Raw genomic sequence first — 26,089 nt, 5'->3', positions numbered from 1 at the left:
TATCCATGTCCCAAGAGCTGGTGAATGGAAGGTGCTATGTTACAGCCAAGGAGGAATTAAGGTTGCAGATGAAACTAATGTTGCGAATCAGCTAGAAATCATTCTGGATTATCCAGGTAGGCCAACATAATCACCATGATTCATAAAAGGGGGATAGAGAGGCAGAAGAATCAGAACCATAGGGACAATGTTGGGAGAAAGACTCAACCAGTCCTTTCTGGCTTTAACAATGGAGTGGGGCCACTAGCCAAGGAATGCAGGCAGCAGCCTCTAGAAGATAGGAAAGGTGAGAAAACTGATTCTCCCCTAGAATTCTACTGATACCTTCATTTAGCCCCATGAGATCACTTCAATTCTGGTCTTGAACTATAAGATGACACTACAAGATGATAAATTTGTGGGGTTTTTTAAAGCCACTAAATCTGCGGTAACTTGTTAGGGCAGTAACAGAAAACTAATATAATGCCATTTATGTAATCTCTAGAAAAAGCACAAAAATGATAAAAATTGAAATAAACAAGCTTAAGGGAAACAATGTCAATCAAAATGACCAAGAAAATGCCCACTTTCCTATACTACTGGCAGTACAGCATTTCTCAAGGACAACTGAGCACTATTTATTGAAAATAGTTTTAAAATGTACCAGATTTCTCGATGAAGAAACTGTGATTATCGGTATTTTTCATAATGAAAAGGCTGCAATTTCATACACATACACAAGCATGTGTATTTTTTTGAAGCATGATTTGAAACAGTAAACAGGGAAAAAACCAAATATGTAACATTGTGGGGTTAATTAAAATAAATTATGGTATATGTGTATATTATTAGGCAATGAAAATAATACTCTAGGAGAATATCCAATAACATGGAATGATCTCATAATGTACTATAAAAAAGTTTATTTCTTTTAGTAGAATATATACATTTATACACATTTAAATGCATTTGTAAGACTAGAGTAAAAAAAATAATAACAGTGATCGTTTCTGGGTATAATTACTTTTTTCTTTTTCAATATTTTCCAAAATGAAAATGTATCATTTCCATATTCAAAAAAACACATACAACAAACTCTATTTTAAAAACTGCCTTAGAGAATTGCCTTTCCCTATTTCAAAATAGGGGAGATTGAGACCACTTCCCTCCCTCGGCGCATATATCTTTCACTCTAAAATAAATGACTGTTAAGTTATCTAAAGTAGTCAGAACTCTGAGCTGAAAGTATCATATATGTGGAGAGAAGTAAATTGAGACAGGTCACATACCATCTACCACAGACAGTCTGAATTTAACCCAAAGTAGAAAGATGCCTGAGGCTTGTTTGTTCATAAGACAAAGCAGATCTGGAAGCCAACGAGCAGGTCGGAGAAAAATTGCTATTTGGCACTGTGTGGTCTCTTTTCAGGTTTTGCGGAGTATAAACGTGAACCAGCCACAGAAGACTCATCAGACAAAGGGAAAAAGCTTTTCTGGCTTAATTGAATGCTTTCCCTTGCTTTAGAAATCTCTGACGCCTTTGTTAATTGATTTGTGATTTCCTAGCAACCAATATATTTCTGGCTCACAGATGGGCAAAGGCATAAGGCTTTTTGTTTATATTAAACCATCTAATACATTAAAATCCTATGTTTTGGAAGGGTTTTTAAATTTTGAAAAGTTTGATTGATCTATAGCAAAACATTTTAATATTTAGAATTTAAAATTCTAAAGGCATTGAAACAAATTTACATCTTATTGTAAATTTCAGGATTTCAGTGTTGTCATAATGGAATTCTAGTAAGCTAGGTTTACTTCTTACAGTTTCAGACAAAGTTTTAAAAAAGAGAGAAAATTTTAATACCTTACTGCTTTTTCCAATGGAGGACAGAACTCAAGAATGTATCACAATTTAACAATCGACATTTTAATTCTGTCTATATGGCTTTTCATAAATTAGCATAATTTATTCTCCCAATTTTACCTCCTTTTTCCTGACAGGAATTTAAGTTCTCCTCCAACAGAAGAATTTGGAATATGTGGTCTCTGTCACTGCTTGCATAGCTGAATAAATATACATTATATAAAATGACACAAGAGGTTTGTTCCCTGTTTGTTTGGGAAGATTCCTTGAGTGAGGGTTAGGATTTAACTTAATCCAAGAGGATGGCAAGAGGAGGAGAGAGTAGTAAACCAACAAATAATCAGATTGTTCCACTCACACAATTAATGAGGATTGGAGATGGGAGTAAAATCGACGGAAAGGAGCGCATAACAGAACCAAAAATACAGCAGTGTGTTAAGAAGCTGGATCTGACGGCTGGAGAAAGACTGACAGAGGTCAGGTGCTCGAAAGGACTGTTAGAAACAGAACCTCTTATTAACCAGCAGAAAAGCATTTGCCTATTTTACTATAACTCATATAAGCCCTCGCTGTGGCTCAAACTCATCAGTAAGTTGACATCAAGGCTGGGATTGACATTTGGGTCAGCGAATGAGTTGAGGTACTATTCACCATGGGATGGAATGGCAAAACTGGGACAGTTAGAGGACTCAGAACCTGGGGCCAGACGAGACCTGGGTAGTCTCAGCCTTTCTTACCTACCCCAAACCTGTCCCAGGAGGACCCTCAGAGGTTCTCAGGGAGGCCAGGTCTTCCACTGCAGGTGAGATGGAGGTGAGAGCCAATTTTTCTTGAATCACAAAAGCCTGGATGATCTGTGCTAGTCTCTAGCTTGTATATGGTTTAAAGGGATCACAGAATTCTCAGATAATTTCTGCAAATCTTATGTAGATTTGGAGATTTTTATCAAGATTTTTATTAAGTGTCTAGTGTATGCCTCAAGAAGGCAGCTGCAACAGTGCACAGGCACGGCCGAGAGGACTACCCCATGTCTGAGGTCAGGGGCAGAGAAACCCAAGTAACACGGTAGGTGTTCAAGAGGGCATCAGAGGGCAGACACACTGAAACCATAACCACAGAAAACTAGTCAATCCAATCACACTAGGACCACAGCCTTGTCTAACTCAATGAAACTAAGCCATGCCCAGTGAGGCCACCCAAGACGGGCGGGCATGGTCGAGAGGTCTGACACAACGTGGTCCACTGGAGAAGGGAATGGCAAACCACTTCAGTATTCTTGCCTTGAGAACCCCATGAACAGTATGAAAAGGCAAAATGATAGGATACTGAAAGAGGAACTCCCCAGGTCAGTAGGTGCCCAATATGCTACTGGAGATCAGTGGAGAAATAACTCCAGAAAGAATGAAGGGATGGAGCCAAAGCAAAAACAATACCTGGCTCTGGATGTGACTGGTGACAGAAGCAAGGTCCGATGCTGTAAAGAGCAATATGAACTCCTAATTGCCAAATTCAGACGTAAATTGAAAAAGCAGGGAAAACCACTAGACCATTCAGATATGACCTCAGTCAAATCCCTTATAATTATACAGTGGAAGTGAGAAATAGATTTAAGGGCCTAGATCTGATAGATAGAGTGCCTGATGAACTATGGACAGAGGTTCATGACATCGTACAGGAGACAGGAATCAAGACCATCCCCATGGAAAAGAAATGCAAAAAAGCAAAATGGCTGTCTGGGGAGGCCTTACAAATAGCTGTAAAAAGAAGAGAAGCAGAAAACAAAGGAGAACAGGAAAGATATAAGCATCTGAATGCAGAGTTCCAAAGAATAGCAAGAAGAGATAAGAAAGCCTTCCTCAGTGATCAATGCAAAGAAATAGAGGAAAAGAACAAAATGGGAAAGACTGCAGATCTCTTCAAGAAAATGAGAGATACCAAAGGAACATTTCATGCAAAGGGCTCGATAAAGGACAGAAATGGTATGGACTTAACAGAAGCAGAAGATATTAAGAAGAAGTGGCAAGAATACACAGAAGAACTGTACAAAAAAGATCTTCACGACCCGGATAATCATGATGGTGTGATCACTCACCTAGAGCCAAACATCCTGGAATGTGAAGTCAAGTGGGCCTTAGAAAACATCACTATGAACAAAGCTGGTGGAAGTGATGGAATTCCAGTTCAGCTATTTCAAATCCTGAAAGATGATGCTGTGAAAGTGCTGCACTCAATATGCCAGCAAATTTGGAAAACTCAGCAGTGGCCACAGGACTGGAAAAGGTCAGTTTTCATTCCAATCCCAAAGAAAGGCAATGCCAAAGAATGCTCAAACTACTGCACAATTGCACTCATCTCACATGCTAGTAAACACTCAAAATTCTCCAAGCCAGGCTTCAGCAATACATGAACCGTGAACTTCCAGATTTTCAAGCTGGTTTTAGAAAAGGCAGAGGAACCAGAGATCAAACTGCCAACATCTGCTGGATTATCGAAAAAGCAAGAGAGTTCCAGAAAAACATCTATTTCTGCTTTATTGACTATGCTAAAGCCTTTGACTGTGTGGATCACAATAAACTGTGGAAAATTCTGAAAGAGATGGGAATACCACCCACCTGACCTGCCTCTTGAGAAACCTATATGCAGATCAGGAAGCAACAGTCAGAACTGGACATGGAACAACAGACTGGTTCCAAATAGGAAAAGGAGGACATCAAGGCTGTATAATGTCACCCTGCTTATTTAACTTCTATGCAGAGTATATCATGAGAAACGCTGGACTGCAAGAAACACAAGCTGGAATCAAGATTGCCGGGAGAAATATCAATAGCCTCAGATATGCAGATGACACCACCCTTATGGCAGAAAGTAAAAAAGAACTAAAAAGCCTCTTGATGAAAGTGAAAGAGGAGAGTGAAAAAGTTGGCTTAAAGCTCAACATTCAGAAAACGAAGATCATGGCATCTGGTCCCATCACTTCATGGGAAATAGATGGGGAAACAGTGGAAACAGTGTTAGATTTTATTTTTGGCGGCTCCAAAATCACTGCAGATGGTGACTGCAGCCATGAAATTAAAAGACGTTTACTCCTTGGAAGAAAAGTTATGACCAAACTAGACAGTATATTGAAAAGCAGAGACATTACTCAACAAAGGTCCATCTAGTCAAGGCAATGGTTTTTCCAGTGGTCATGTATGGATGTGAGAGTTGGACTGTAAAGAATGCTGAGCGCTGAAGAATTGATGCTTTTGAACTGTGGTGTTGGAGAAGACGCTTGAGAGTCCCTTGGACTGCAAGGAGATCCAACCAGTCCATTCTGAAGGAGATCAACCCTGGGATTTCTTTGGAAGGAATGATGCTAAAGCTGAAACTCCAGTACTTTGGCCACCTCATGCGAAGAGCTGACTCATTGGAAAAGACTCTGATGCTGGGAGGGATTGGGGGCCGGAGGAGAAGGGGACGATTGAGGTTGAGATGGCTGGATGGCATCACTGACTCGATGGATGTGAGTCTGAGTGAACTCCGGGAGTTGGTGATGGACAGGGAGGCTTGGCGTGCTGCAATTCATGGGGTCGCAAAGAGTCGGACAGGACTGAGCGACTGAACTGAACTGACTGTATGCCTAAAATATGTCATTTCTTCACTGGGAACTTGCAATCTCATGCGAGGTGATAAAGCATGCATACATAAAAGTTATAAGCAACCAGAACTCATCATATGTGTGTCAGTACATACAATGGAACTTTTAGACTAATATAATGAAGTCAAAAATTGTGCTGTGTAAAGAAAAGGGGAGAAGTTGAAGTTGTAGAGAAGTTGACAGTAAAAACCATAGTAAACTCCTTCCTATTGCCACAGATGATTATCTGTCATCAGACTATGGTAAAAAGCCTCCTGGCTCCCTGTGTTAAGTGCTCTTATCACTAAAATTCATTGTTTAGCTTACTATTAGATTAATTTTAATGTGGCAGAGGTCTCTGGCAGTGTCTGGCACAAGATAGCGTCTCAAGAAACAATTGTTAAATGAACTAACCAATCAGTGATTCTTTTCCATCCTACACAAAAATGTCTGTTTCTCCTTATTTTCTTTTTTATCTTTCTAACATATCATCTCACTGTCTCATTAGAGGTGTATTGCTTATTATGTGTCTGTGTTCTAGCTTCATTCCCATTATTATATCTTATTCTGTGCTCTTCCTTCACTTGGTGTACCGTTTTCCCCATGGCAGAAGTTTCCAAAACCTTTCTCAAGAATCAATAGCTCTTTCTTTCTGAACACCCAAGCAAGGAATAATCTCTTCCTCCCAACTTTCATACATATATATCCTTACCTTTCTATAGCACTAGTTAATGTTTACTTGGTATGAAAATAATCCACTCCCACAATATCTGCCAACTGCATAGTGTAAAGGTTGGAGTACTTTGATGCAGACAACAGAATCCACTCCAGCTAGCTTACACAGAATGGCGTCTATTACAGATTATTATACAATTTACAGAATTACTGGCAGGACCAGGGGATCAAGCTTCAATCATGTACATCCAAGGAGCAATGCAGCCAAAAGAACTGTTTGGCTCCACCAAAGGAACTGTTTGTATAGAAATTCCATTTCTATGGCCTCCTCTCAGTTCATGGCACCTACCAGGAGAAGTCTAAAATTTCAGATGCCTTGGGAAAACGAAATTCTTTCATTCAATCTCCCCACACATGACCCCAAACTCATGTTACTTACTTTCATTTTCAAAGTTTTAAGTGGGGTGTGTTAATTTAGTGAAAGTTAGTGCCTACATGGAATTCTTGCTACAAGGGAATCTGTAGTTGATTGATATGTTATTTCTAGGTCAGTAAATAGAGTTTATTTTAGGTATCCATTATTATTTCTAGGTATCCATCCTCTGTAATACAGAAAGGCATGAACTGGGACAGAGAAAATTGATCCAATCTACAACATCATGTCGAGTAGGCATACTGAGAACACAACTCATGTCTTGTTCAGCTTTGTTTCCCATTTGCCCACAGGCAGTGCTCAAGGACTATGTACAGAATGCATGAGTGTATGAGTGAATGTATATTACAAGCACAGTACACAAAATAAGGGTAAAAGAGAGTTAAGCAAAGGGACCCAGAGTTAGTAAAACCTCAACGTTTCATTTTAAGGGTTTTATTTAAATCATCAAACTACCAATCTTTGGCTCAGTCAGTAAAGACTGCCTGCAGTGTGGGAGACACAAGAGATGCACGTGATCCTTGGACTGGCAAGATCCCCTGGAGGAGGAAATGGCAGCCCACTCCAGTATTCTTGCCTAGGAAATTCCATGGATGGAGGAGCCTGGTGGACTACAGTCCACAGGGTCATAAAGAGATGGACATGACTGAGTAACTGAGCACACACACACATGCCAACCTTTAAAATAAACTCTATTTACTGAAAACTGTAAGAAGCAAGTGGCAGAGAAAGAGCATTCTCATCACCAACTGTCTACTTTTTCTTTCGCCACTGATGAAAACTTGCTTGCATGTCCTTAATGCAAGGAAACTAGCAAATTGTTATTTTGAACAAATTGTTTTTTCCGCCTACAAAAATTTAAAAAAAAATGTATTTTTAAGAAAGTTTACAGACCAAAGAATTAAACTTTAAACAACTGATTAAATCAATTTGTGTAATATATAGTAGATTTATAAATCACTGAAATTACTTATTTCTTCTATTCAAAATCTATCTGAAAGAACCATTATCAAGGGCCTATTTAATTTCATTTATAAGTTATTAACAGATTTTGATAACATTCTTTTTTTTTTTTTTGCATTTTTTTTTTAAATTTATTTTTGATTTTTACTTTACAACTCTGTATTGGTTTTGGCATAGATTGACATGAATCCACCACAGGTGTACATGCGTTCCCAAACATGAACCCCCCTCCCACCCCCCTCCCCACAACATCTCTCTGGGTCATCCCCGCGCGTCAGCCCCAAGCGTGTCATATCCTGCATCAGACATAGACTGGCATTTCCTTCTAAGAAAAAAATCCAAGAAAGTAAAAAAATGGATGTTTTGTATCAAAGATAATTTAGACACAAATTACTAACAATTAAAGAAAGAAAGAAGGAAAGTGAAGTCACTCAGTCGTGTCCGACTCTTTGCGACCCAATGGTCTGTAGCCTACCAGGCTCCTCAGTCCATGGGATTTTCCAGGCAAGAATACTGGAGTGGAGTGCCATTGCCTTCTCCAGGGGATCTTCCCGACCCAGGGATTGAACCTGGGTCTCCAGCAATGCAGGCAAACACTTTACCCTCTGAGCCACCAGAGAAGCCAATTAAAGGTTTGTTAAAAATCAGTGATGTTAACAGCACTTAGATAACTCACTTCACTGATAAACAGAAAGGCTATCACAGGCCAAAGGCAAACTACTTCATGACATAGTCATAACATTGGCCATTGAATATTGCCATCCCCAAGCTCACAACTATCAACAAGCTTTATCCCTTCTGCCTTCCCTAATGAGTTCATGGCTGCCTATCACTCTAACACCAGGATTGTTAAGAGATTCAAAAGCAGCTTCAAGGGTCACATCTAATGGAAATAAAGGTGGATAAAAAAATCTCCCATTCTAGCAAACACAAATGAAATATTTCAAGAAATTGTAAAAATATATTTTTGCTTAGTGACATATTGCTTTGTTAGAGAAGAGTGAGGTAAGATGGTTGTTTTTCCAAGCTCCATGGTAATTCATTGTAGTAAAAAGGATTCTGGAAGAAAGGAAGAGCTAGCTTAATATCCACTTGCACAAACATTTACCTAAAGCCCCTAAAACTCTACATAATCTTCAGTTTTCCTTTTAATATTCTCAAAACTCTATAAACAGACTACCAGTAGAAACTGATATTCAAGGAAGCTATGAGATGCAGCTATGATTCTAAAGAAAATAGAAAACATTACACAACCCACTTCATCTGAGAAATCCTGTGGCATCTGAACTTAAGAAAAAACACCTATACAAAAGGACCAGCTTCCTCCTTGCACACCACAGGTTCACATGCGGTCTGTTTTTTTGTTGTTACCTTGGTTTAATTTTGTAAAAAAGCTGGCATTTGGGATACAGTGGCGCACACGCACACACGCACACACACACGCACACACGCACACACACACGCCCACACGCACACACACACACCGCACACACACGTGCCATGAACATCTAAGATCGTTCTGCATTGTCCATGTGGAGTTATGGAGTTCAACAGTGATCCTCTTCTGTTAACAGTTACAGGACCAGAGTCAGTAGGGTTAGTTGCTTCCTAATCACCTGATGTGTTTAAAAGAGCCAATGGGAGGCTGCCTTGTAGAGGCAGAGGCAGGAGGCAGAAGATGGGGAGTTCCTCTGAAGGGGCCTAAGTCGGGAGTAGAAAAAATGCAGGAATCCAGAGTTTATCTGACTCTCTTGTGCTCAGTCACAGGAAAGATCCTCCCACCCACTACCTGCTCACCCCTCAATTACATGCTTGCTCTTTGGCAGTGGAGAACTAGCTCTCCACTCCACGTAACCTCCCCGAAATCACACTTTCCCTCTCCATGCCTGGCTTTTGGTGGTGCTGTGCGCAGTGAAGAAAAAGAGAATCCAATAACATAAAACTATTTTAATAATTTTTAAAGGAAGTTTAAATGATCCACACTCAATCGGGGTCGATGAAAACGGCTCTGGTGTCGAAGGGCAACAGGTTGCTAATAAATACAATAGTTTAGGAAAGTGCTGCTTCTGTCATGGAGAAACTATTTTCTGGGGAAAATAATACTACTGTAATTCATTTTCGAAAGCCATAGAGAGTTCCTGGATGAAGAATGTAGTTATTAAAGGCAAAAATACACAATATGTTGTAATGAAATGTTTGTGCTTCGCACTTCATTAAGTGTTTTGTGGGCCTCTAGGGAAATTCTCTCCTACACACAGAGAAATACTGTTTATACATGGTGGGATCACTAGAGGGAGTGCAGACAGCCTGTGTTCAAAGGAAGAACTTGCTACAACTTCCGCAGGTTCCATTTAAAACCCAAAACGAGACATTGAAAAAAACGTGTAAGACTGAAAAAAGAACACACAAAATTATATGTGATTTTGGTTGCCTTTATATTAATCCAGTGGTATTTTTGTCTTACTGGTGGGTTTGCTAGAAGTATAGGGTGATGGAGAAAACCAATGCTTCAAATTAGTGGGATTAACTGAAAAACATCTGATGACAAATTCTGCAGCCTAAGATATCCAATAACACATTTAGGGCTCTGAGAATTCAGATGGTTGGCAGTTTGGGGTCCTTGGCTGTGTTCACTTAGAGAATTTTGAAAATGAAAATGTAAAATAGTGGTAAAATGGCAAAGAAATTCACACAAAAAATAAAATTCTTGGGAGGTGGGAAAATCCACTCAGAGGAAATATTTAAAATATGAGTAACTCAAGAAGATCTCATGAGCAAAGCATCTTCAAACCAGAAAAGTAAATCATGTGAAGAAAAGCAAACTATGAAAGTTCTTGCCTGTATATACTTCTGTATGAGCTGCATCCTCTTAGCAGTGCTTTTTTAGGACAAATGTGTCCATGTGTTTGGCCTAAATGTACAAATTGCTGTAACATTTCTAAGGAAAATAGAACAAGGGAATGTAAAAGGGAACCACACACCAAAAAAAAAAAAAATCAGGAGAGAAATACTAAAGACTATCAGGAGAAAATACTAACATCCAGATTCTTCTAAAAATGCTGTATGAGGTTTTCAAGTAAGCATTCCTTTGCCTCAAGAATATCTTTTCCCCTGAAGAAGTATGTTAACCTTAATGGCTTTCCCTAGAGCTAGAATTTCAATTAGTTGCTTTACCACTGCGACGCTTGTCACATAAAAAAGTGGTGACTCTCAAGATTCTTGTTCCAAGCTATATTCTTCATGTGCACATCTGAGTTGAATTTAAATGTTTTTTTAATTTCCAAGCTCCTGTATAATAGTAAGATGCTAATTATAGGAAACATACAACTTGAACTTAGAAGAACATAGCACTCGATTTCCTTCTTGTTAATAAAAATACATGCTATATAAATAGATGTGTTAATTGAAGAGTCACAAATGTTATTAAAAGTAAAAGCTATATAGTAGGATTGAGAGACAATGATGCCAACTTGTGACAAAATTCAATCTCTATAATCATTTTTATCTGCTGAATTTTGTAATTTAATGCATTATACTGTATTAGAATTATGACAACATAACCGAATTATATTTCATTGTTATATTATATTACATACAACAGGCATTACGATAGTAATTTTTGAAAACCTCAAAAAAATAAGCCCTTTGAAGAGTTCACCTATTGAGGATTATCAATGGTACAATATCCAATAGTGTGCTCCTAATTGAGATTTTTCAAAAAAATCTCATAATCTTATCATTATGGCAATAATATTTTTAATATTAAGAGACAATAATATATAAATGGGGCTTTTCACAGTTCTCTGGAAATACATAAGAGCATCTTCCCTGAGGACATTCAGAATAAAACACTAGTGGCAGATAAATAACTGATGAAAACTTCAAAGATTTGTAAAAGAGCTAAGAAAGTGACAAGAGTTCAAACAGAGTTTATTCTCTTGGCTGCAACTTGTACTTCGGTTCTTTAGGTAATTTTAGCTCCTTTATGTTTCTTTAAAAGGCATACAAGGTCTAATTTCAGATTATCTAAATTACCTAAACAAAGGTCAAAACATCTTAAGATTTTTTAAAATAATTCTTTTCATCACACACAAAAATATCTCTTGTAACCATGTGAGGTGATGAATGTTAACTGAATCAGAGGACAAAGAGGAGAGGTCGTGCTGTCAGGGACTGGAAGCAGGGCCCTCTGACCAGGAGCTATGACTCGGCAAAGGCCTCCGGTAGGGCCTGGGCTCACAAAGGACGTGGCCGCTCAACTGACTTGGAGCCCTGGAGGAGAGGCAGTGTTGCTGAAGACATAGCAGTGTTAAGAAAGAAGAAATGCCCTTGAAAGTAAAGTGAAAGTGAAGTTGCTCAGTTGTGTCCGACTCTTTGCGACCCCATGGACTGCAGCCTACCACACTTCTCCGTCCATGGGATTTTCCAGGCAAGAATACTAGAGTGGGTTGCCATTTCCTTCTCCAGAGGATCTTCCCAACCCAGGGATCAAACCCAGGTCTCCCGCATTGTGGGCGGACACTTTACCATCTGAGCCACCAGGGAAGATGAAATGCCCTTGGTTTTGCCTTAATCTAACTCTCAGCTGTTGTCTCCCATTTCCCATGGCTACATGGAAGCCAGAAGGAAGGAAATCTGAGAAATGCAATTCTTGACCTCAAGAACAGAGAACAAGGATGCTCAGGGCAGGGAACAGATCTAGAGAGAAACAATGGCAAGAATGCTTCCAAGGCAGCACCGCAATGCTCTGGTTCATTTCATCACTTTCACCTGGTATCTGTCAAAAAACTCTGTAGAGTTCTTTTTTCTTTAACTTTTGTCTCCTTTCAATCTCTCCATACTTTCCCCAGAATAGTTTTTCTGAAATAGGCTGTACTTGTTCAACGACCCCCGTGGCCAACAGACTAATACCTAAATTCTCTTAGATGATGTCCTTCTCCCTAATTACCTCTTTAGTTTCAATTACGTAATTTACATCCAGCAATACTGAACTGCTTGTGATTTCCTGAGAATTCCATAGTTTCATGCTTTCCTGTATTTGTCTCCCTGGGAAACAAATACTTACCCGATGTGAGGTAGTGCTTATGAGCAGACTGCCTTGGTTTGAACCCAGGTGCCAATGCTTACTAGCTATATGAACTTGGTCAAATTACTTAAGCTTACTGTGATTCAGTTTCTTCATCTGTAAATTGAGAATAATAATAGAACCTAACTCATAAGGTTGCCTTGAAGACCAAAGAAGAGTTAATATATGAAGGAATTTATAACTGTGACTGTATAAATATATGTTATTATGATTATTATCATTTTATTGTTCTTTAAGACCCAAGTTCAGAGAAGGCACTGGCACCCCACTCCAGTACTCTTGCCTGGAAAATCCCATGGACGGAGGACCTGGTGGGCTGTAGTCCATGGGGTTGCAAAGAGTCGAACACGACTGAGCAACTTCACTTTCACTTTTCACTTTCATGCATTGGAGAAGGAAATGGCAACCCACTCCAGTGTTCTTGCCTGGAGAATTCCAGGGATGGAGAAGCCAGGTAGGCTGCCCTCTATGGGGTCGCACAGAGTTGGACACGACTGAAGTGACTTAGCAGCAGCAGCAAGACCCAAGTTAATTACTACCACTTATGTGAATGCCTCACTTAGGAAGAGCTAAGTATTACTTTTTTTCTTCTCCTCTGGACCTTTTGCACATCTCTAATCATTTTAAGGTCTGTGTATATGTTGACCTCCAACAACAGTGGAGAGACAGTTTGAGAGCAGTGTCTGAGCCCTTCTGTCTTGGTATGACCAGGTCTTATGCAGAGCCTCATCCAAGTAGAAATTAATAATAATGAAAACAACCAACATGTATCTGTCATGGAAAGGAAATTTCAAAAATATATAATCTGAATAAAACAGGGTAAGAATAAACTTAAACTGAATAAAAATGGTGTCTTGAGATCTTCAGATAAATAGAAACAGTGGAACCTTTGTCTTTATGATTCTCCAGAAAAAAAGTAAATATTCTTTTATGGCCACTTTTGCTTCTGAAACTACTTCTGTAACTATAATCTTCCATTTTTGGATAGCAATACTCATATCAGACAAAGTAGACTTTAAACCAGAGGCAATAACAAAAGACAAAGAAGGGAATTATAAAATGATATAGTGATCCATATAACAAGGGGACATTACACTTGTTAACATATAGGTATCCAATACAGGATACATATATCACTTATCATATATCCATATACCACATATCATATATCCAATACAGGATACATCACTTAAGTGCATAAAGGAAATACTAACAGGGAGAAATTGACAATAATAGCAAGATAGTAGGGGACTTTAACACTTCCCCTTAGATCACTGGATAAATCATCTTGATAGAAAATCAATAAGGCAATAGTAGTCTTAAATGACGCAATAGACCAGTTGGACTTAATATATACCTATAGGGCACTACATGCCAAAATAGTAGAATATACATTCTTTTTAAGTGCATGTAGAACATTCTCCAGAATAAATCACACATTAGGCCACGAAAGCAGTCTCAATAAATTTAAGGGGATAGAAATTATATGAAGCATTTTTTTCTGACCAAAGTGGTATAAAGATAGAAGTGAATTACAGAAAGGAAAATGGGAAGACAATAAACACATGAAGATTAAATTATGTGATACTGAAGAAAAAAACTAAAAAATAGTTAATAAAAAATTCAAAAAGGAAATCAGAAGGTATTTTGAGACAAATGAAAATGGAAAGACAACACTCCAAAATCTATGGGATGCAACAAAATTCTAAAAGGGAAATTTATAGTGAGGCAGGTCTTCCTTAAGGAATAAGAAAAATTTCAAATAAACAAGCTAACCTACAAACCTACAAGGATAGAAAAAGAAGAACAAACAGAATCAAAGTCAGCAGAGGAATGAAATAACAAAGATCAGAGAGGAAATAAATAAACCAAAGATTAAAAAGTAGAAAAAAATCAATGAAACAAAAGCAGGTTTTTTGAAGATAAATTGATTAACCTTTAGCCAGGCTCACCAAGAAGAGAGAGGACCCAAATAAACAATTAGAAATGAAAGAGAAATAACAGCCAATTCCACTGGAATATGAAATATTATAAGAGAATATTTTGAAACATTTTATGCCAACAAACTGGACAACCTAAAAGCCATTGACAAATTTCTAAAAACATACAACCTTCCAAGACTAAATCAAGAAGAAACAAACAATTTGAACAGACTGATCACTAGTAGTGAAACTGAATTTGTAATAATGAAGGAAAAACTCATAGCAAACAAAAGTCTAGGACTGGATGATTTCACAAATTTATAGAAAAAAAGCTACTACCTACTGTTCTCAAACTATTCCAAAAAATTGAAGAGGGTAGAACACCCCTAAATGCATTCTACAAAGCCACGGTTACCCTAATACCAAAACCAGACAAAGATGTCACACAGAAAAAGAAAATTAAAGGCCAATATCTTTAATGAATATTGAAGCAAAAAACTTCAACAAAATATTAGCAAACACGATCCAACAATAAATAAAAGAGATTATATACCATGATCAAGTTGGATTTATTCCAGGGACACAAGGGTTGTTCAATATTTGCAAATCAATCAACATAATACATCACATTATAAAAAGGAACTATAAAAGTCACATGATCATCCCAATAAATGCAGAAATGCATTTGACAAAATTCAACATCCATTCATGGTAAAAATGGTCATCAATATGAGTATAGAAGAAACAAATCACAACATAATAAAAACTATTTATGACAAACACATAGGTAAGATCATACTCAAATGTGAAAAGCTGAAAGCCTTTTCCGTATATTCGGGAACAAGACAAGGATGCCCACTCTCACCACTTCTCTTCTGTTGAAAGTCCTAGCCACAGCAATCACACAAGAAAAAGAAAGAAAAGGCATCCAAATTGGAGGGGGAAACTGTCACTATTTGCAGATGGTGTGATATTTTATATAGAAAACCCTATAGTTGCCACCTAAAAACCATTAGAACTAGGAAATAAATTCAGCAAAGTTGTAGAATTCAAAATTAATATACAGAACTTTGTTGCTTTTCTATATACTAATAATGAAATATCAGAAATAGAAAGTAAAAAAATCTTGTTTAATATCTCATCAAAAATAAAATAAGAATAAACTCTATCAAAGAAAGAACTATACTCTAAAAACTATAAAATATTAATGAAGAAAATTGAACAAAATTCAAAGAAATGGAAAAGATATCTTATCCATGGGATATTTTTGGGAGAGAATACTGGGATAGGGCACCATTTCCTCCTTCTGAGGATCTTCCTGAACCAGGAATTGAACCCATGTCTCTTGAGTCTCTTGCCTTGGTAGTCAGATTCTTACCTCTGTGCCACATGGGAAGCCCCATAAGAATCTCAACATGATCCAATTTTAACATTATTTTCTTCACTCAGAGCTTGAGAAACAGCTCAAACCACATTAAGCTGACATAACTCTAAATGTATGGTTTCCAGTCTTAACTCCATCTGTAACCCCACTTGTAAATTTTTCACATGTCTTCCATCAACTTCTCCCATTTCCCAAAGCAGCAGTTCCAACTCCCACTGCACCTAGGACCATCTTCATTGTATGAGCTCGCTGTTAACTTTTTTAATAAAGTTAATTCAGTGGAGTAAATTCTAGCATCTATTACCCATATACACTTCTGTAGCCAACAAGCAGTTCCAGAAGGCCTTACATTTTTGTAAGCATCGCTTTAGTGAAGCATTAAGGCAATGCAAGTTGATGATGGAGAAAGGTGCTGGCTGCTGAGCACATACCCTGCATATTCATTTCTTTAACCTAATCAGTATACATTCTTCCTCCCACTGAGAGCAGCACAGCATACCATACTTCCCTAGGGTTCACCAATCAAAGATGCACATGTTCTAGGGATAGACGGATGACTTCATCAGCAGTAAAGTGATTCACATGTGAGGTATTTTCCTGAAAAAGTTGGGCAAAGGAGTATCATTCTGTATTTCTGGAGTAGATAAGTGTTTAGGAGATAAGCCTGGAGCTAGGGGTGGACATTTCTTTCCCATTAAGGGTAGTCGGTAGAATGAAGCCTATATGGAAGAGCAGAATCAAGAGATTTTTTGAAAATGACATCTGATACTCGCTAACAGTTTTTGAGCACTGTTGTGTGTGTTCAGTTGTATCTGACTGTTTGCGACCCTATGGACTGTAGCCCACCAGGCTCCTCTGCCCATGGGGATTCTCCAGGCAAGAATACTGGAGTGGGTTGCCATGCCCTCCTCCAGGGGATCCTTCCAAGCCAGAGTTCGAACCTGCATCTCTTTATGTCTCCTGCACTGGCAGACAGAATCTACCACTGAGCCATCAGGGAAACCCTTTTGAACAGCTGGGTCCAGTCACATCTGAACATCAGCCCGGGGAATCAGTATGTTTCCCTCTTCCATGAAATAACATAAAAGAGCTGGAGTCATATTTTTATTATTTATTAACAAAAGAATCCCAGCTAATATCCCATCTTTCCTCATTCAAGAGGGCAGAAAGAAGAAATAGTCTGCAAATAAATTTAAGCTAAAAAAATTAAAAACTTAGACAAGGAAATTGTCCTGTTGGAAAATATAACCTACCAAAACTAACTTAAAAAGAAAGACAAACATCCTTAAAATAACTAATGATCACTAAAGAAATGGAATCAGTAGATAAAGCTATTAACATAACTTCCAACCCACACAAACACAAAGAACAATATCAAAAGGTCAAGGCCAAGTAATTCTATTGGCAATTTACACCAAGCTTAAAACAATAGAGAAACAACATCTCAAGTAATTTAAGATTAACATAAGTTTAAATTAAAATCAGAAGAGTATAAGAAACAATTAAAAGCCAATTTCAGTTTTAGTATAGAGTGAAGCTGAACCAGAAAGTTTAAATTCAAAGACTACTAGGAATCATGACAAATCTAATTCATGGTGACCTTCACTTCAATTACTGTTGGACGAGTAAGCATTTAAAACAGAAAATATATGATAAAGACAGAAGTGAGAGAGTAGACACAGTTTCCCAGTTTTGCCTAGTTTCTCAGAGAGGTGTTTCCTAAGTTTTATTTTGAAAGAAGAGAGAGTAGGATGAGAAACTCATCACATCAAAAAAGCCCAAGTCACCAGCTTGCTTCCATTTGTGCATTAGAAGAGGAGAGGGATTGTATCATCATTTATCTTGTGGTTCAGTCTCGAAGTCGTGTCCAGTTCTTTGCGACCCCATGAACTGCAGCATGCCAGGCTCCTCTGTCCTCCCTATCTCCCAGAGCCTGCTCAAATTCATGTCCATTGAACCATCTCACCCTTTGTCCCCTCTTTTCCTTTCCGCTGCTGCTGCTAAGTTGCTTCAGTCGTGTCCGACTCTGTGCGACCCCAGAGACGGCACCCTACCAGGCTCCCCCGTCCCTGGGATTCTTCAGGCAAGAACACTGGAATGGGTTGCCATGTCCTTCTCCAATGCATGAAAGTGAAAAGTGAAAGTGAAGTCGCTTCAGTCGTGTCCAACTCCTAGTGACCCCATGGACTGCAGCCCACCAGGCTCCTCCGTCCATGGGATTTTCCAAGCAAGAGTACTGGAGTGGGGTGCCATTGCCTTCTCCGCTTTTCCTTTCTGCTACTATATAAAACAATTCCCTTCTATTCTATAATGACACAATTTTGTGTCAATGTATTTTATTTTTATTGCAACACTAGAACCACAATAGACTTAACCACAGCCTATTACAAATATACATAAAACTTCTAAAAATGTATATCTGCAAACTGAAATCTACAATGTATTTTTTAAAATTTCAAAGAGAAGAAATAAGTAGTCTATGTTCAAAATGGGCTCAAGGAGAAACACAAAAAGGCATGGGGCATGCGATGGGAAGTGGATTGGAAATCTGAGTTCTTTTTGGAAATTTCTAATTTTTGTTACTATTTTACAAAACTGAATAATGTTAAGTTCTTATCTACCCAATTTCATGCCTCATCAGCTGAAATGTATATTGCTGCTATTTAGTTGCTAAGTCATGTCTCTTCGCAACCCCATTGGCTGTCGCCTGCCAGGCTCCTCTGCCCACAGGATTTTCCAGGCAAGAATACTGGAGTGGGTCGCTGTTTCCTTCTTCAGGGCATCTTCCTGACCCAGGGACTGAACCTGCATTTCCTGCAGCACCCGCACTGGAAGGCAGATTCTTTACCACTGAGCCACTGGCTAGGCCCTTAGTCATTCATCCTTATTCATCTGTTTACCCAACTTCATGCCTTGTTAGCTGAAATATATATTGTATTCTTTTTTGAAATTTTTATTTTATTTTGATACTTGGGATCTTAGTTCCCTGACAGCGATTGATCCATTGAACCCATGCCCCCTGCATCATTGGGAGTATGGAGTCTTAACCACTGGACTCCCAAGGCAGTCCCCAAATATACATTGTAGAATATTGTATCTTCTGACTGCCAGCCCCCCCCCCCAAAAAAATGTGTCCATAGCCAGTTTGAATTCCCTCCTCCTCTGGCAGTAGTTCATACTTCCTGTTGGCATAGCTAAGACCCCTCTGTGTCTGCCTTTAGGCTGTGTATCTCCTGGTGAATTCTTCATTCTCTTCATCTGTTTGCTTTCAAAACTGTTTCAAGGTTCATTGCTCTTTGACCTAGTCAGCTCCGCTATTCTTCCAATCCAGTCTAATTCCCCAACTGGAGCTTCAAGACTAGTACTGCTGTGCTGTCAACAACCACTTGCTTGTCTGTTTCCACCAACTTTTGGTGACTCCCAGATCACATTCAGGGTGCAAAAATGCTAGGAGTGAACAGTCCACCAATCCACAACCCCCACCAGCCGCGCATATCACCGAACCTATTTGGAATCCTTTCCCATGATGTACTAGTAGAGGCGCTATACATCAATTCACCCTCTGGAAGAACCCCAGAACCCAAACAGAAACACAAGATGGGGCTGAGAACTAACGGATGCTAATAGAAGTGTTCACCAAGATAGTCCGGACAAAACAGGGCATCCCAGGTGAAGGCCTGTGTATCATTACAACAGTATATGGGAAGGTGTGCTTTCCTGGGAAGGAAAAAAGTCCTTTTGTTTGTCGTGTAGCTTTAGAGTACACATATTGTCTGCCAGTTGCATTGACTGTGGTAAGAACTACTTACCACAAGAAGTTTATAATGGCAGCATGAACCTCAGAGATGATGTTTATTCCATACCTGAGCCAATGAACCCAAAGCAGTATTTCATGGCTCTTTATCGTTTTTCCATATTATATTAGGCTGATCCTTTCAGCAGGAGTTTTAATGCATTCGAAACCGATTTGGTGGCCAGCTTTAAAAGCATTTAATAAGAGGAATGTAGAGGAAACATCATCAGTGAGCAAGGTTGGCCTTAACGATAGCTTTTACCTGTTTATTATTATCTCCTGCTTCCTAGGGATAAGGGGTCAGCAGTTCTACAAATCAAGTTGAAAAAAAAAAGAAAAAACCTGAGACTTTCTGGAGCCACAGGCCCTTCATTCCTGCAGGATAATGCAGCCTACTAGCCTTCCATAATGGGGAGGTTGTGGTTTATTCTGTTTCCTTGTAGGGACTTTCTGGAAAGAATTTTATGGCCATGGGCTTCTTGTGAGCATTAAGCAATCCATAGCGTGTGTGGGAAGAGAAAGCACTTGTCCTAAAAGCTGTGACTTCAATTTTCCTTCCTACTTGCTGTCCAAGAGTCTCCATTAGATCCTACACTTCTTTGGAGAAAGCATTAGAAAAGTGGTAGCCCACATTCATTCACAGAACATGTGGCTCAGGCATTCTTGAGGGGAAAGCCTGACTTTCCCTGCTCACTGAGGTGGAGAGGACTAACCTGAACGGGAGAGTTGAGGAAAAATGCACCTGCTTCCTGAATAGGGCCTGGCCTTGCTTTGAGGGTATCTAGGGAGCGGATGCCGGTAGCCATCATGGTTCTCACTTGACCCAATCTTTCCCGCTGGTCAACACACATTTCTCCAGACAGAGGCATTCTGCTGACTTCCACTAGAACGATCTGCAAGCAAAGGTGAAGCAGAACTATATGGAGCAAATGAAAATAGAACCTGGGGGATAACCTGCCACTCTACAGAAGTAAATATGACAAGCTTTGACCCACAGGAAACTGTTTTATGGTGAAGAGTTTGTCCTTTCAAAGAAAGGACTGGGCATTTTATTTTTTCAAAATGAAACCTTAGATTAGTGAAAATATTGCCAGATGCCTGGTGGAAATGATTTCATCCATAGGGACTTCATGGGGCTCTCTCTTGAAAAGAAAAATTAACCTTCAATAAATAAAAAAACTTTAAATTCCGTGTTGGTAAAATTATTCTTACATTCGAGTTCTCATCAAGGACTAATATATTTATAACACTTGAAGTTTTTCCATTAAACTGTTTTTGAGTTATGAGCAGCAAAAAAAATAAGTTTGAACAAATTGAAGGAAAAAGAAAAAAAAGAAAAAATTGAGCTCTCATGTCCCTTAGCTGGAAAGTGTTATTTACATCTCTGACAATTCTCTGAACATCATCCCCATCCCCATGTAGCTATGGGCAGCACCATTATTTACAAGTTTTAGGTAGAAAACCTTTTAACTTTAGCAAATACTTTAATTCAACAAATATGTGTACCAGTAAGGTACGCAAAACGTATATCTTTTAAGGTACGCAAAATTGTGCACAAAACACACAAATCGTGATTGTGACACAGCGTTGGGGTTTTATTTCTTTAGAAAAGAACAAGCTTTATGCAATGAGGAAACATGGCTATTTAAATTTTGGCAAGGTAAAATTTGAAAAGTCTGCAAAGGAGGGAGGAGGTTTGTCAGGCAGCTGAGAATTTGGTCAGTAAACAGGTGAAACTGGGTATCCTGGAGTGACAGTCTTCTTTTAAATTTATTTTTAATTGGAGGATAATTGCTTTACAATGTTGCGTTGGTTTCTGTCATGCAAAAATGTGAATCAGTCATAAGCATACATGTATCCCCTCCCTCTTGACCCTCCCTCCCAACCCCTCATCCCATCTCTCTAGGTCTTCACAGGGCCCCAGACGGAGCTATCGTGGTAATAGTCTTACGTGTCACATGAAATAAGATTCCGGAGGCCTGGCGTGCTGCAATTCATGGGGTCGCAAGGAGTCGGACACGACTGAGCGACTGAACTGAACTGAACATTAATTAATTTTCACACAAATTTTTAACACAATTTTAAAAATTCTTGGAAGTTGAAGGTGTACAGCATGATGGTTTAATCTCACATATATTGCAAAATGATTACCACAATGGATTTAGTGAACATAAAATAAAAGAATAAAAATCTCCTTGTGATGAGAACTTTTAGGATTTACTCTCAACAATTTTCCTATATATCATAAAATATATATATATATCATTGTACATTACACCCCTACTACATATTTATCTTTTAACAGCAAGTTTGTACCTTTTGACCACCTTCCTCCAACTTCCCCTCATCCACACCCCATAACCACGAATCTGATTTCTTTTTTCTATGATGGTTTGGATTTTTGTTTGTCTGTTTGGTTTGACTCCATGTAGAGGGAGATCATAGAGTATTTTTTGTCCAATGTCTGACTTATTTCATTTAGTAGACCATCTTCCTGACCCATGCAGCCACAGTGTCCCCTTTTTTGGGCTTCCTTGGTGGCTCAGCTGGTAAAGAATTTGCCTGCAATGCAAGAGACCTGGGCTTGATATCGGGTTGGAAAGATCCCCTGGAGAAGGGAGTGGCTACTCACTCCAGTATTCTGGCCTGGAGAATTCCATGGACTGTATAGTCCATGGGATTGCAAAGAGTTGGACATGACTGAGTGACTTTCACTTTCATAAAAATTTACTTCAAGGTTCATCCATGTTGTCACTATGGTAGAATTCCCTCATTTTTGTGACTGAATCCAGTTCAGGTCAGTCACTCAGTCATATCTGACCCTTTGCTACCCTATAGACTGCAGAATCCCAGGGACGGGGGAGCCTGGTGGGCTGTCATCTATGGGGTCACACAGAGTCGGTCACAACTGACGCGACTTAGCAGCAGCAGCAGCAGCACAACAGGCCCCCCTGTCCATCACCAACTCCCGGGGCTTGCTCAGACTCATGTCCATTGAGTCAGTGATCCCATCCAACCATATTATCCTCTGCTGTCCCCTTCTCCTCCTGCCGTCAATCTTTCCCAGCATCAGCACCTTTTCCAATGAAAAAGTTCTTTCCATCAGGTGGCCAGAGTATTGGAGCTTCAGCTTTAGCATCAGTCCTTCCAATGAATATTCAGGACTGATTTCCTTTAGGATTGACTGGTTAGATCTCCTTGCAGTCCAAGGGACTCTCAAGGGTCTTCTCCAGCACCACAGTTCAAAAGCATCAAGTCTTCGGTGCTCATTTTCTTTATGGCCCAACTCATATCCTTACATGACTACTGGAAAAAACATAGCTTTGACTAGATGGACCTTTGTTGGCAAAGTAATGCTTCTGCTTTTGAATATGCTGTCTAAGTTTGTCATAGCTTTTCTTCCAAGGAGCAAGCATCTTTTAATTTCATGGCTGCAGTCACCATCTTCAGTGATTTTGGAGCCTAAGAAAATAAATGTGTCACTGTTTCCACTGTTTCTCCATCTATTTGCCATGAAGTGATGAGACTGGATGCCATGATCTTTGTTTTTTGAATGCTGAGTTTCAAGCCAGCTTTTTCACTCTCCTCTTTCTCTTTCATCAAGAGGCTCTTTAGCTCTTCTTCACTTTCTGCCATAAGGGCAGTGTCACCTGCATATCTGAGGTTATTGATATTTCTTACTGTAATCTTGATTCCAGCTTGTGTTTCATCCAGCCCAGCATTTCGCATGATGTGTTCTGCATACAAGTTAAATAAGCAAGGTGACAATATACAACCTTGATGTACTCCTTTCCCAATTCGGAACCAGTCTGTTGTTCCATGTCCAGTTCTAAATGTTGCTTCTTGACCTGCATACAGATTTCTCCGGAGGCAGGTAAGGTGGTTTGGTATTTCCATCTCTTTAAGAATTTTCCACATTTTTTTGTGATCCACACCGTCAAAGGCTTTAGCGTAGTCAATGAAGCAGAAATAGATGCTTTTCTGGAATTCTCTTGCTTTTTCTGTGCTCCAGCGAATATTGGCAATTTGATCTCTGGTTCCTCTGCCTTTTCTAAAGCCAGCTTGAACATCTGGAAGTTCTCAATTCATGTACTGCTGAAGCCTGGCTTGAAGAATTTTGAGCATTACTTTGCTAGTGTGTGAGATGAGTGCAATTGTGCGGTACTTTGAACATTCTTTGGCACTGCCTTTCTTTGGGATAGGAATGAAAACTGACCTTTTCCAGTCCTGTGGCCACTGCTGAGTTTTCCAAATTTGCTGGCATATTGAGTGTATCTTCTTTTAGTATTTGAAATAGCTCAGCTAGAAATCCATCACCTCCACTGGCTTTGTTCATAGTGATGCTTCCTAAGGCCTACTTGACTTCACATTCTAGGATGTCTGGCTCTAGGTGAGTGATCACACCATCGTGGATATCTGGGTCATGAAGATCTTTTTTGTATAGTTCTTCTGTGTATTCTTGCCATCTCTTCTTCATGTCTTCTGCTACTATTAGGTCCATACCATTTCTGTCCTTCCTTGTGCCCATCTTTGCATGTAATATTTCCTGAGTATCTCTAATTTTCTTGAAGAGGTCTGCAGTCTTTCCCATTTTATTGTTTTCCTGTATTTCTTTGTATTTATCACTTAAGAAGGCTCTCTTTTCTCTCCTTGCTATTCTTTGGAACTCTGCATTCATGTAGATATATCTCCCCTTTTCTCCTTTACCTTTCACTTCTCTTCTTTCTCAGCTATTTGTAAAGCCTCCTCAGACAACCATTTTGCCTTTTTGCATTTCTACTTCTTGGGGAATTATATAACATATATATTACACTTTTACATTTTTTTTATTAAGACTGTTTCTATGTCTTGGTGATTTTAAATGATGCTGCTATGAATGTGGGGGTTCAGATTTCTTTACAAGGTATTGTTTATGCTTCTTTTGGATATGTTCCCAGAAGGTGAGTTGCTGGATTGTATGGTAGGTAAATACACTTTCTCTTGAAACAATTTCACAGTGAATATGTTCTGGTCTCACCACTGCCTGCCAATGAAATGAAGGGTTCAGGGAACTACACTAACTCTTTGAGGCTACTTACCCAGGACCATGAGAAATGATATCAATCCCAACAAGACAGCAGCACCTGGGAAGGTGCAGAGGAGCTGGACTATAGAATTAGTGAGGGAGCATTTTCTAAAGAGCTGGTAAGTATCAGAGAATTTTCACATAAAGAGTAAAAAAATTCCAAGAGAAAAAAGGCAAGAAAGGCAAGTAAAATGAAAATTGGTTGTTGTTATTCAGCTGCCCAGTCATGTCCAACTCTGTGTGACCCCATGGACTGCAGCAGGCCTGGACTCCATCCCTCAGTCTCTCCCCTTCATGGAGCACTGCCTTGTCATGGCAAAGGGGCTTGCATAACTCAGTGAAGCTATAAGCCATGCTGTGTGGGGGCACCCAAGACAGAGAGGTCATGGTGGAGAGTTCTGACAAAATGTGGCCCACTAGAGGAGGGAATGGCAAAACACCCCAGTGTACTTGCTGTGAGAACCTCATGAACTGTATAAGAGGGAGTTGGTTACTAACCCATTCAAATTTTATCATATTTTTCACCCTTAAAAATATTTTATCTCTGAAGTTTCTAAACTTGGGAATGATGCTGTGGTCCAAACAATTTGGACGTTCATTCACCCCTTTATTATTTAAGTATTTTATTTTTCAGGCACAATTACTAGTATCACTTTTCCTGAGGCAGAAGCCCTACAACACAGTGCCCACTGGCCTATAACATATTTTTAAGGGAAAAAAATAGAAGCTGATATCAAGCAAAATCCTTCAGAGATCTTCAAAATGAATCTGGTTCTGGTGTGTAGCTTACCCAGTATCTTATTTCCATTTAAATAAACGTCTTACTTTCTCCTTTGTAAAAATGAAGTAACCCTAGACATGAGAAAGATCTGTATTTGCTTTAGAGGTTTGGGCAGCCTAGATGTTATGAGATAACATTGGATATCGATGCCTCTACAAATTATCTCTTATCAAACCAGACCCAAGAAGAGACAAACGAGGCATCTTGTTTCAATCGGGAATGATCAATCATCCTGCGTCTGGTACAATTCAATTTATCCACAAGAAGTTAGTTTGTATCACACGAAATATCAAGGTGATTGATTAAAAGTGTTTTTCACTTGTATAACATTTGCATCCTATTGACTGCTTTCCACACAGCTCTGCATTCAAGTCATGGGTAACAGAGTCCGACTGACTGGGGACTGAGTTCCACTCCCACTATTAATAGAGACTTCTCCCTAGGCAAGCTAGTTCACCTCTCTGTCCCTCAGTATCATCATGTGTCAAATGAGGATTTACAATACGCATCTCGAGAGTTATGAGAATT

This window comes from Oryx dammah, unplaced genomic scaffold (assembly GCF_014754425.2).
Source record: "Oryx dammah isolate SB20612 unplaced genomic scaffold, SCBI_Odam_1.1 HiC_scaffold_12, whole genome shotgun sequence".
Classification (NCBI taxonomy): Eukaryota; Metazoa; Chordata; class Mammalia; order Artiodactyla; family Bovidae; genus Oryx; species Oryx dammah.
The sequence above is the reverse complement of the archived record's forward strand: the minus strand, read 5'-3'. Positions refer to the sequence as shown.